Source organism: Oncorhynchus keta, chromosome 1 (assembly GCF_023373465.1).
Source record: "Oncorhynchus keta strain PuntledgeMale-10-30-2019 chromosome 1, Oket_V2, whole genome shotgun sequence".
NCBI classification, from domain to species: domain Eukaryota; kingdom Metazoa; phylum Chordata; class Actinopteri; order Salmoniformes; family Salmonidae; genus Oncorhynchus; species Oncorhynchus keta.
In genome coordinates, this window is record NC_068421.1 from 5,865,444 (window position 1) to 5,877,861 (window position 12,418).

The window sequence follows — 12,418 nt, forward strand, 5'->3', positions numbered from 1 at the left end:
TGAGAACGACAGGGTGTTGTCCAGGATCACGCCAAGGTTCTTAGCGCTCTGGGAGGAGGACACAATGGAGTTGTCAACCGTGATGGCGAGATCATGGAACGGGCAGTCCTTCCCCGGGAGGAAGAGCAGCTCCGTCTTGCCGAGGTTCAGCTTGAGGTGGTGATCCGTCATCCACACTGATATGTCTGCCAGACATGCAGAGATGCGATTCGCCACCTGGTCATCAGAAGGGGGAAAGGAGAAGATTAATTGTGTGTCGTCTGCATAGCAATGATAGGAGAGACCATGTGAGGTTATGACAGAGCCAAGTGACTTGGTGTATAGCGAGAATAGGAGAGGGCCTAGAACAGAGCCCTGGGGGACACCAGTGGTGAGGAGACAGATTCTCGCCACGCCACCTGGTAGGAGCGACCTGTCAGGTAGGACGCAATCAAGCGTGGGCCGCGCCGGAGATGCCCAACTCGGAGAGGGTGGAGAGGAGGATCTGATGGTTCACAGTATCGAAGGCAGCCGATAGGTCTAGAAGGATGAGAGCAGAGGAGAGAGAGTTAGCTTTAGCAGTGCGGGAGCGCCTCCGTGATACAGAGAAGAGCAGTCTCAGTTGAATGACTAGTCTTGAAACCTGACTGATTTGGATCAAGAAGGTCATTCTGAGAGATAGCGGGAGAGCTGGCCAAGGACGGCACGTTCAAGAGTTTTGGAGAGAAAAGAAAGAAGGGATACTGGTCTGTAGTTGTTGACATCGGAGGGATCGAGTGTAGGTTTTTTTTCCGAAGGGGTGCAACTCTCGCTCTCTTGAAGACGGAAGGGACGTAGCCAGCGGTCAGGGATGAGTTGATGAGCGAGGTGAGGTAAGGGAGAAGGTCTCCGGAAATGGTCTGGAGAAGAGAGGAGGGGATAGGGTCGAGCAGGCAGGTTGTTGGGCGGCCGGCCGTCACAAGACGTGAGATTTCATCTGGAGAGAGAGGGGAGAAAGAGGTCAGAGCACAGGGTAGGGCAGTGGGAGCAGAACCAGCGGTGTCGTTTGACTTAGCAAACGAGGATCGGATGTCGTCGACCTTCTTTTCAAAATGGTTGACGAAGTCATCTGCAGAGAGGGAGGAGGGGGGAGGATTCAGGAGGGAGGAGAAGGTGGCAAAGAGCTTCCTAGGGTTAGAGGCAGATGCTTGGAATTTAGAGTGGTAGAAAGTGGCTTTAGCAGCAGAGACAGAGGAGGAAAATGTAGAGAGGAGGGAGTGAAAGCATGCCAGGTCCGCAGGGAGGCGAGTTTTCCTCCATTTCCGCTCGGCTGCCCGGAGCCCTGTTCTGTGAGCTCGCAATGAGTCGTCGAGCCACGGAGCGGGAGGGAGGACCGAGCCGGCCTGGAAGATAGGGGACATAGAGAGTCAAAGGATGCAGAAAGGGAGGAGAGGAGGGTTGAGGAGGCAGAATCAGGAGATAGGTTGGAGAAGGTTTGAGCAGAGGGAAGAGATGATAGGATGGAAGAGGAGAAAGTAGCGGGGGAGAGAGAGCGAAGGTTGGGACGGCGCGATACCATCCGAGTAGGGGCAGTGTGGGAAGTGTTGGATGAGAGCGAGAGGGAAAAGGATACAAGGTAGTGGTCGGAGACTTGGAGGGGAGTTGCAATGAGGTTAGTGGAAGAACAGCATCTAGTAAAGATGAGGTCGAGCGTATTGCCTGCCTTGTGAGTAGGGGGGGAAGGTGAGAGGGTGAGATCAAAAGAGGAGAGGAGTGGAAAGAAGGAGGCAGAGAGGAATGAGTCAAAGGTAGACGTGGGGAGGTTAAAGTCGCCCAGAACTGTGAGTGGTGAGCCGTCCTCAGGAAAGGAGCTTATCAAGACATCAAGCTCATTGATGAACTCTCCGAGGGGACCTGGAGGGCGATAAATGATAAGGATGTTAAGCTTGAAAGGGCTGGTAACTGTGACAGCATGAAATTCAAAGGAGGGCCAGTGTTTCCTGGTCCCTCCTCCAGTCCTCCAACAGCCCAACACCAGTACCCTCAACAGCCCAACTCTAGTCCTCCTGTACCCTCAACAGCCCAACTCTAGTCCTCCTGTACCCTCAACAGCCCAACTCTAGTCCTCCTGTACCCTCAACAGCCCAACTCCAGTCCTCCAGTACCCCCAACAGCCCAACTCTAGTCCTCCAATACCCCCAACAGCCCAACTCCAGTCCTCCAATACCCCCAACAGCCCAACTCTAGTCTTCCAGTACCCCCGATAGCCCAACTCTAGTCCTCCTGTACCCTCAACAGCCCAACTCTAGTCCTCCTGTACCCTCAACAGCCCAACTCTAGTCCTCCTGTACCCTCAACAGCCCAACTCCAGTCCTCCAGTACCCCCAACAGCCCAACTCTAGTCCTCCAATACCCCCAACAGCCCAACTCCAGTCCTCCAATACCCCCAACAGCCCAACTCTAGTCTTCCAGTACCCCCGATAGCCCAACTCCAGTCCTCCAGTACCCCCAACAGCCCAACTCTAGTCCTCCAGTACCCCCAACAGCCCAACTCCAGTCCTCCAATACCCTCAACAGCCCAACTCTAGTCCTGCTGTACCCTCAACAGCCCAACTCTAGTCCTCCAGTACCCCCAACAGCCCAACTCCAGTCCTCCAGTACCCCCAACAGCCCAACTCCAGTCCTCCAGTACCCCCAACAGCCCAACTCCAGTCCTCCAATACCCTCAACAGCCCAACTCTAGTCCTCCTGTACCATCAACAGCCCAACTCTAGTCCTCCAGTACCCCCAACAGCCCAACTCCAGTCCTCCAGTACCCCCAACAGCCCAACTCCAGTCCTCCAGTACCCCAACAGCCCAACTCTAGTCCTCCAGTACCCCCAACAGCCCAACTCCAGTCCTCCAATACCCTCAACAGCCCAACTCTAGTCCTCCAGTACCCCCAACAGCCCAACTCCAGTCCTCCAATACCCTCAACAGCCCAACTCTAGTCCTCCTGTACCCTCAGGGATGTTCTCTGTTTAGTGAGTCCTCCAGATCAGAGGCAGTAGGGATGACCAGGGATGTTCTCTGTTTAGTGAGTCCTCCAGATCAGAGGCAGTAGAGATGACCAGGGATGTTCTCTGTTTAGTGAGTCCTCCAGATCAGAGGCAGTAGGGATGACCATGGATGTTCTCTGTTTAGTGAGTCCTCCAGATCAGAGGCAGTAGAGATGACCAGGGATGTTCTCTGTTTAGTGAGTCCTCCAGATCAGAGACAGCAGGGATGACCAGGGATGTTCGCTTGATAAGTATGTGAATTGGACCATTTTCTGTCCTGCTAAGCATTCAAAATGTACTTTTGGGTGTCAGGGAAAATTTATGGAGTAAAAAGTACATAATTTTAATTCGGAGTGTATGGAGTAAAAAGTCAAATATATAAATGATAAAAGTACAGATACCCCCCAAAAATGCCTTAAGTACTTTACACCAATGATGGGTGCTTGGACCCAGGTAGGAGGGTGTTTTATAACCCCACGACAGTATGACACAGGGAAACTGTAACTGGCAATAATATTTGCTTACTTGAAAATTTTGAAATTTGTACATCAAATGTTGCCCACCTTCCCCAAGCACAACGGAGCTTTACTATGATTCTGACTAGGTGGAATACAGACTTTTTCGTAGCAGGTTAGGAGAATGAGGTTACGGTTATGAAAAGGGTTAGCTAAAATGCTCTCCTAGCCTCCTGCTATGAAAAGTCACTTCCTGGTTGTAGCTGTACTCCATCTTGTCCAAGGTTTTCCCAAACTCTTTTTTTTGTTGCCGTAGCAACACGAATCATCAAGCATTGATCATTTGAATCAACTGTGTCGTGTTAGGGGGCAAAAACGTAAATGTTCACCCCTTGGGGTCCCGAGGACCTTGGGAAACGCTGATCTAGTCACAACTCTGTATTATTGTCTTGACTCACTGTGTGAATCCCTTCCCAGTTGGTGATGTACTGTGACATGTGTAAAAAAAAAAAAAAAAAATGCTGTATTTGAATGAGTATAAAATAAAGTGAAATGTTCTAATCATGTGTTCTTTGCAGTTTGTTGTTATAAAACTGTACAATATTACAAGTACAAGGCCTGAAATGGTGGGTATGTTCAACGATTGGCCAGAATGTGGCGGTAGTGCGGTGTGTTGTTGATGACATCCGCTATTTGCAGTGTTGCCATGGTTCGCGGTTTCCGGCTAAATTTGGCTACTTTGAAAACGATGTGTCAGGTGGAAATGTACTGGTTGCGGGGTTTTTCTAACAGTTGTGGGTAGGCTATTTAGATCGTCATTATGGAGACATCTATTTCAAACACGTTTTCCGTAAAACAAATGAATTACGCTAGAACTGACGCACACCAATAAATGATGGGGACAAAGCACTGGAAAACGACTTTGGGCGCACTAGAGCCCCTAGGAGGTGGTTTAAACTACATTATATTGTTGACTTTGGGCGCACTAGAGCCCCTTAGGAGGTGGTTTAAACTACATTATAATGTTGACTTTGGGCGCACTAGAGCCCCTAGGAGGTGGTTTAAACTACATTATAATGTTGACTTTGGGCGCACTAGAGCCCCTAGGAGGTGGTTTAAACTACATTATAATGTTGACTTTGGGCGCACTAGAGCCCCTAGGAGGTGGTTTAAACTACATTATAATGTTGACTTTGGGCGCACACATTATAATGTTGAGCTAGAGCCCCTAGGAGGTGGTTTAAACTACATTATAATGTTGACTTTGGGCGCACTAGAGCCCCTAGGAGGTGGTTTAAACTACATTATAATGTTGACTTTGGGCGCACTAGAGCCCCTAGGAGGTGGTTTAAACTACATTATAATGTTGACTTTGGGCGCACTAGAGCCCCTAGGAGGTGGTTTTAAACTACATTATAATGTTGACTTTGGGCGCACTAGAGCCCTAGGAGGTGGTTTAAACTACATTATAATGTTGACTTTGGGCGCACTAGAGCCCCTAGGAGGTGGTTTAAACTACATTATAATGTTGACTTTGGGCGCACTAGAGCCCCTAGGAGGTGGTTTAAACTACATTATATTGTTGACTTTGGGCGCACTAGAGCCCCTAGGAGGTGGTTTAAACTACATTATAATGTTGACTTTGGGCGCACTAGAGCCCCTAGGAGGTGGTTTAAACTACATTATAATGTTGACTTTGGGCGCACTAGAGCCCCTAGGAGGTGGTTTAAACTACATTATAATGTTGACTTTGGGCGCACTAGAGCCCCTAGGAGGTGGTTTAAACTACATTATAATGTTGACTTTGGGCGCACTAGAGCCCCTAGGAGGTGGTTTAAACTACATTATAATGTTGACTTTGGGCGCACTAGAGCCCCTAGGAGGTGGTTTAAACTACATTATAATGTTGACTTTGGGCGCACTAGAGCCCCTAGGAGGTGGTTTAAACTACATTATAATGTTGACTTTGGGCACACTAGAGCCCCTAGGAGGTGGTTTAAAATACATTATAATGTTGACTTTGGGCGCACTAGAGCCCCTTAGGAGGTGGTTTAAACTACATTATAATGTTGACTTTGGGCGCACTAGAGCCCCTAGGAGGTGGTTTAAACTACATTATATTGTTGACTTTGGGCGCACTAGAGCCCCGAGGAGGTGGTTTAAACTACATTATAATGTTGACTTTGGGCGTACTAGAGCCCCTAGGAGGTGGTTTAAACTACATTATAATGTTGACTTTGGGCGCACTAGAGCCCCTAGGAGGTGGTTTAAACTACATTATAATGCTGACTTTGGGCGCACTAGAGCCCCTAGGAGGTGGTTTAAACTACATTATAATGTTGACTTTGGGCGCACTAGAGCCCCTAGGAGGTGGTTTAAACTACATTATAATGCTGACTTTGGGCGCACTAGAGCCCCTAGGAGGTGGTTTAAACTACATTATAATGTTGACTTTGGGCGCACTAGAGCCCCGAGGAGGTGGTTTAAACTACATTATAATGTTGACTTTGGGCGCACTAGAGCCCCTAGGAGGTGGTTTAAACTACATTATAATGTTGACTTTGGGCGCACTAGAGCCCCTAGGAGGTGGTTTAAACTACATTATAATGTTGACTTTGGGCGCACTAGAGCCCCTAGGAGGTGGTTTAAACTACATTATATTGTTGACTTTGGGCGCACTAGAGCCCCTAGGAAGTGGTTTAAACTACATTATAATGTTGACTTTGGGTGCACTAGAGCCCCTAGGAGGTGGTTTAAACTACATTATAATGTTGACTTTGGGCGCACTAGAGCCCCTAGGAGGTGGTTTAAACTACATTATATTGTTGACTTTGGGCGCACTAGAGCCCCTAGGGGGTGGTTTAAACTACATTATAATGTTGACTTTGGGCGCACTAGAGCCCCTAGGAGGTGGTTTAAACTACATTATAATGTCGACTTTGGGCGCACTAGAGCCCCTAGGAGGTGGTTTAAACTACATTATAATGTTGACTTTGGGCGCACTAGAGCCCCTAGGAGGTGGTTTAAACTACATTATATTGTTGACTTTGGGCGCACTAGAGCCCCTAGGAGGTGGTTTAAACTACATTATAATGTTGACTTTGGGCGCACTAGAGCCCCTAGGAGGTGGTTTAAACTACATTATAATGTTGACTTTGGGCGCACTAGAGCCCCTAGGAGGTGGTTTAAACTACATTATAATGTCGACTTTGGGCGCACTAGAGCCCCTAGGAGGTGGTTTAAACTACATTATAATGTCGACTTTGGGCGCACTAGAGCCCCTAGGAGGTGGTTTAAACTACATTATAATGTCGACTTTGGGCGCACTAGAGCCCCTAGGAGGTGGTTTAAACTACATTATAATGTTGACTTTGGGCGCACTAGAGCCCCTAGGAGGTGGTTTAAACTACATTATATTGTTGACTTTGGGCGCACTAGAGCCCCTAGGAGGTGGTTTAAACTACATTATATTGTTGACTTTGGGCGCACTAGAGCCCCTAGGAGGTGGTTTAAACTACATTATAATGTCGACTTTGGGCGCACTAGAGCCCCTAGGAGGTGGTTTAAACTACATTATAATGTTGACTTTGGGCGCACTAGAGCCCCTAGGAGGTGGTTTAAACTACATTATAATGTTGACTTTGGGCGCACTAGAGCCCCTAGGAGGTGGTTTAAACTACATTATAATGTTGACTTTGAGCGCACTAGAGCCCCTAGGAGGTGGTTTAAACTACATTATATTGTTGACTTTGGGCGCACTAGAGCCCCTAGGAGGTGGTTTAAACTACATTATATTGTTGACTTTGGGCGCACTAGAGCCCCTAGGAGGTGGTTTAAACTACATTATAATGTTGACTTTGGGCGCACTAGAGCCCCTAGGAGGTGGTTTAAACTACATTATAATGTTGACTTTGGGCGCACTAGAGCCCCTAGGAGGTGGTTTAAACTACATTATAATGTTGACTTTGGGCGCACTAGAGCCCCTAGGAGGTGGTTTAAACTACATTATAATGTTGACTTTGGGCGCACTAGAGCCCCTAGGAGGTGGTTTAAACTACATTATAATGTTGACTTTGGGTGCACAAGAGCCCCGAGGAGGTGGTTTAAACTACATTATAATGTTGACTTTGGGCGCACAAGAGCCCCTAGGAGGTGGTGGATGTCATAAGGTGAATGCACCAATTTGTAAGTCGCTCTGGATAAGAGCGTCTGCTAAATGACTTAAATGTAATGTAAATGTAATGTTTAAACTACATTATAATGTTGACTTTGGGCGCACTAGAGCCCCTAGGAGGTGGTTTAAACTACATTATAATGTTGACTTTGGGCGCACTAGAGCCCCTAGGAGGTGGTTTAAAATACATTATAATGTTGACTTTGGGCGCACTAGAGCCCCTAGGAGGTGGTGGATGTCATAAGGTGAATGCACCAATTTGTAAGTCGCTCTGGATAAGAGCGTCTGCTAAATGACTTAAATGTAATGTAAATGTAATGTTTAAACTACATTATAATGTTGACTTTGGGCGCACTAGAGCCCCTAGGAGGTGGTTTAAACTACATTATAATGTTGACTTTGGGCGCACTAGAGCCCCTAGGAGGTGGTTTAAAATACATTATAATGTTGACTTTGGGCGCACTAGAGCCCCTTAGGAGGTGGTTTAAACTACATTATAATGTTGACTTTGGGCGCACTAGAGCCCCTAGGAGGTGGTTTAAACTACATTATATTGTTGACTTTGGGCGCACTAGAGCCCCGAGGAGGTGGTTTAAACTACATTATAATGTTGACTTTGGGCGCACTAGAGCCCCTAGGAGGTGGTTTAAACTACATTATAATGTTGACTTTGGGCGCACTAGAGCCCCTAGGAGGTGGTTTAAACTACATTATAATGTTGACTTTGGGCGCACTAGAGCCCCTAGGAGGTGGTTTAAACTACATTATATTGTTGACTTTGGGCGCACTAGAGCCCCTAGGAGGTGGTTTAAACTACATTATATTGTTGACTTTGGGCGCACTAGAGCCCCTAGGAGGTGGTTTAAACTACATTATATTGTTGACTTTGGGCGCACTAGAGCCCCTAGGAGGTGGTTTAAACTACATTATATTGTTGACTTTTGGCGCACTAGAGCCCCTAGGAGGTGGTTTAAACTACATTATATTGTTGACTTTGGGCGCACTAGAGCCCCTAGGAGGTGGTTTAAACTACATTATATTGTTGACTTTGGGCGCACTAGAGCCCCTAGGAGGTGGTTAAAACTACATTATAATGTTGACTTTGGGCGCACTAGAGCCCCTAGGAGGTGGTTTAAACTACATTATATTGTTGACTTTGGGCGCACTAGAGCCCCTAGGAGGTGGTTTAAACTACATTATAATGTTGACTTTGGGCGCACTAGAGCCCCTAGGAGGTGGTTTAAACTACATTATAATGTTGACTTTGGGCGCACTAGAGCCCCTAGGAGGTGGTTTAAACTACATTATAATGTTGACTTTGGGCGCACTAGAGCCCCTAGGAGGTGGTTTAAACTACATTATAATGTTGACTTTGGGTGCACTAGAGCCCCTAGGAGGTGGTTTAAACTACATTATAATGTTGACTTTGGGCGCACTAGAGCCCCTAGGAGGTGGTTTAAACTACATTATAATGTTGACTTTGGGCACACTAGAGCCCCTTAGGAGGTGGTTTTAAACTACATTATATTGTTGACTTTGGGCGCACTAGAGCCCCTAGGAGATGGTTTAAACTACATTAGAATGTTGACTTTGGGCGCACTAGAGCCCCTAGGAGGTGGTTTAAACTACATTATAATGTTGACTTTGGGCGCACTAGAGCCCCTAGGAGGTGGTTTAAACTACATTATAATGTTGACTTTGGGCGCACTAGAGCCCCTAGGAGGTGGTTTAAACTACATTATAATGTTGACTTTGGGCGCACTAGAGCCCCTAGGAGGTGGTTTAAACTACATTATAATGTTGACTTTGGGCGCACTAGAGCCCCTAGGAGGTGGTTTAAACTACATTATAATGTTGACTTTGGGTGCACTAGAGCCCCTAGGAGGTGGTTTAAACTACATTATAATGTTGACTTTGGGCGCACTAGAGCCCCTAGGAGGTGGTTTAAACTACATTATAATGTTGACTTTGGGCTCACTAGAGCCCCGAGGAGGTGGTTTAAACTACATTATAATGTTGACTTTGGGCGCACTAGAGCCCCTAGGAGGTGGTTTAAACTACATTATAATGTTGACTTTGGGCGCACTAGAGCCCCTAGGAGGTGGTTTAAACTACATTATAATGTTGACTTTGGGCACACTAGAGCCCCTTAGGAGGTGGTTTAAACTACATTATATTGTTGACTTTGGGCGCACTAGAGCCCCTAGGAGGTGGTTTAAACTACATTATATTGTTGACTTTGGGCGCACTAGAGCCCCTAGGAGGTGGTTTAAACTACATTATATTGTTGACTTTGGGCGCACTAGAGCCCCTCGGAGGTGGTTTAAACTACATTAGAATGTTGACTTTGGGCGCACTAGAGCCCCTAGGAGGTGGTTTAAACTACATTATAATGTTGACTTTGGGCGCACTAGAGCCCCTAGGAGGTGGTTTAAACTACATTATAATGTTGACTTTGGGCGCACTAGAGCCCCTAGGAGGTGGTTTAAACTACATTATATTGTTGACTTTGGGCGCACTAGAGCCCCTAGGAGGTGGTTTAAACTACATTATAATGTTGACTTTGGGCGCACAAGAGCCCCTAGGAGGTGGTTTAAACTACATTATATTGTTGACTTTGGGCGCACTAGAGCCCCTAGGAGGTGGTTTAAACTACATTATAATGTTGACTTTGGGCGCACTAGAGCCCCTAGGAGGTGGTTTAAACTACATTATAATGTTGACTTTGGGCGCACTAGAGCCCCTAGGAGGTGGTTTAAACTACATTATAATGTTGACTTTGGGCGCACAAGAGCCCCTAGGAGGTGGTTTAAACTACATTATATTGTTGACTTTGGGCGCACTAGAGCCCCTAGGAGGTGGTTTAAACTACATTATAATGTTGACTTTGGGCGCACTAGAGCCCCTAGGAGGTGGTTTAAACTACATTATAATGTTGACTTTGGGCGCACTAGAGCCCCTAGGAGGTGGTTTAAACTACATTATATTGTTGACTTTGGGCGCACTAGAGCCCCTAGGAGGTGGTTTAAACTACATTATAATGTTGACTTTGGGCGCACTAGAGCCCCTAGGAGGTGGTTTAAACTACATTATAATGTTGACTTTGGGCGCACTAGAGCCCCTAGGAGGTGGTTTAAACTACATTATAATGTTGACTTTGGGCGCACTAGAGCCCCTAGGAGGTGTTGACTTTGGGCGCACTAGAGCCCCTAGGAGGTGGTTTAAACTACATTATATTGTTGACTTTGCTTAAAGAAAACGGTATCAAGCGATATGTTTTATGCATTGCTCAGCTCTTAGGTCTGGGGGGGGGGGGCATTTAACGTAGAAGTTATGGAACTCCCTCACGTGGTTCTTTTTATGGGGGAAAGTCCTCAATGAAACGGATATTAAATGTGGAGAATGATCCATTTGCCTCCGTTGGCCATCAAGTAGCCTATGAATAAATATACCATGGTAGGCTACTATTTGATACAATAAATATGTTGATATGGCTGAGTCATTGCAAATCAATGTGCCACCTTGTGTAGTCTACCTGGAGCTCTCGAACCTATTTAATAAATATGCTATAATTTAGCCTTATGTTAGTATGCAATTATTAATGGACATGTTTCGTTAATTAATTTGACGTTATTTAAACTCTTATCGCAATTGCTGATCAGTTAGAAGGCATTAGATTGCCGGTGACAGTCAGATTAGGCTACAGGTGAAACAAATTCAAAACAGTAAACACTGCCTGTTGTTGACAAGAATATTCAGTATACATACTTATTATTCATATTTCATTCAATGATTGAAATTATGACCCCATCCTCAGTAGCCTATTCAAGCAGTCTATTGGGGAAACAACAATTTCTTACCTCGAAATCGCCTCGCTATTCATTTTGAATACATTCGTCTGTTTGAACTAAGCGAGCTGCTAAATCGTTCTGTTTATATCTTGACTACATCTTGTCTAGTCTACTGTAGTCTATCTGAAATTATATGTAGGCCAATCAGGGACTATAGGCTACCTTCCTTTATCCAAGCAAAATTGAATTACAATCATAAACCCAGATTTTAGTCTGCAGCCTATTGAAATGACAAGTCAATCTCTCAAATGGACCATTTATAACGGTTTGCAGTCTTAACATCTGGCGTATAATAACAGCACAATTGCCGGAATTGAGCCTAACATGAGTTTAGTCATGTTCGTCCAAGTGGTTCTTGCTCAGAGATTTTGTGATCCTATGTCCAACTTTCATCACTAAATCTCCCCTGTCGGATTTGAACAGATCGTTGATAAACCTGGATCGAGCCCTAAATGCAGATTGGGTGAAATCCGTGGTATATCAGACCATATTTGTTTTTTTGGTTTTACCTTTATTTAACTCGGCAAGTCAGTTAAGAACACATTCTTATTAACAATGACGGCCTACCAAAAGGCATCCGACGGGGACGGGGACGGGCTGGGATTAAAAAATAAAATAAATAAATACAATATAAATATAGGACAAAACACACATCACAACACAACATAAAGAGAGGACTAAGACAACAACATAGCAAGGCAGCAACACATGACAACACAGCATGGCAGCAACACATGACAACACAGCATGGTAGCAACACAACATAACAGCAACATAGTAGCAACAACATGGTACCAGCACAAAACATGGTACAAACATGATTGGGCCCAGACAACAGCACAAAAGGTAGAGATAACAATACATCACACAAAGCATATACCATGGGTATGACAGAAAAATAATATGTTTTACTGTTCTAATTAGGTTGGTAACCATTTTATA